This window comes from Ailuropoda melanoleuca, unplaced genomic scaffold (genome assembly GCF_002007445.2).
Source record: "Ailuropoda melanoleuca isolate Jingjing unplaced genomic scaffold, ASM200744v2 unplaced-scaffold2453, whole genome shotgun sequence".
Lineage (NCBI taxonomy): Eukaryota > Metazoa > Chordata > Mammalia > Carnivora > Ursidae > Ailuropoda > Ailuropoda melanoleuca.
This window is the reverse complement of record NW_023194426.1, coordinates 168,899-169,716: the sequence shown is the minus strand read 5'-3', so window position 1 is coordinate 169,716 and position 818 is coordinate 168,899.

Sequence of the window (818 nt, the reverse complement as noted above, 5' to 3'; positions counted from 1 at the left end):
GTGTGTTGTGTTGTGTGTTGTGTGTGTTTTGTGTGTTGTGTTTGTTGTGTGCTGTGTGTTGTCTGTGTGTTTTGTGTGTGTGTTGAATGTGTTTGTTGTGTGTTGGGTGTGTGCTGTGTGTGTGTTGTGTGTTGTGTGTGTTGAATGTGTTGTGTGTGTTGTGATGNTGTTGTGTGTGTTGTGATTGTGGTGTGTGTTGTGTGTGTTGTGTTGTGTGTTGTGTGTGTTTTGTGTGTTGTGTTTGTTGTGTGCTGTGTGTTGTCTGTGTGTTTTGTGTGTGTGTTGAGTGTGTTTGTTGTGTGTTGGGTGTGTGCTGTGTGTGTGTTGTGTGTTGTGTGTGTTGAATGTGTGTAGTGTGTGTTGTGTGTGTTGTGTGTGTTTTGTGTTTTGTGTGTTTGGTGCTGTGTGTTGTCTGCGTGTTTGGAGTTGTGTGTGTGTGACTTGCATGTGTTGTGTGTTTGTTGAGTTTTGTGTGTGTAGTATCTGTGTGTTTGGTTTGTGTGGTGTGTGTGTTGTGTGTGGTGTGTGCTGTGTGTTTTGTTTGTGTGTTGTGTGTTTCTTGTGTGTGTTGTGTGTTGTGTTTGTGTGGTGTGTGTGGTGTGTGTGTTGTGTGTGTGTTGTGTGGTGTGTGTGTATTGTGTGTTGTGTATGTTTGTTGTGTCTATGTATTGTGTGTGGTGTGTGTGTGGTGTGTGTTTTTTGTGTGTTGTGTTTTGTGTGTGTATGTGTGTTGTGTTGTGTGTGTTGTGTGTTTTATGTATGTTGTGTGTGTTGTGTGTTGTGTCTGCGTTGTGTGTGTTGTGTTTGTGTTGTGTGTT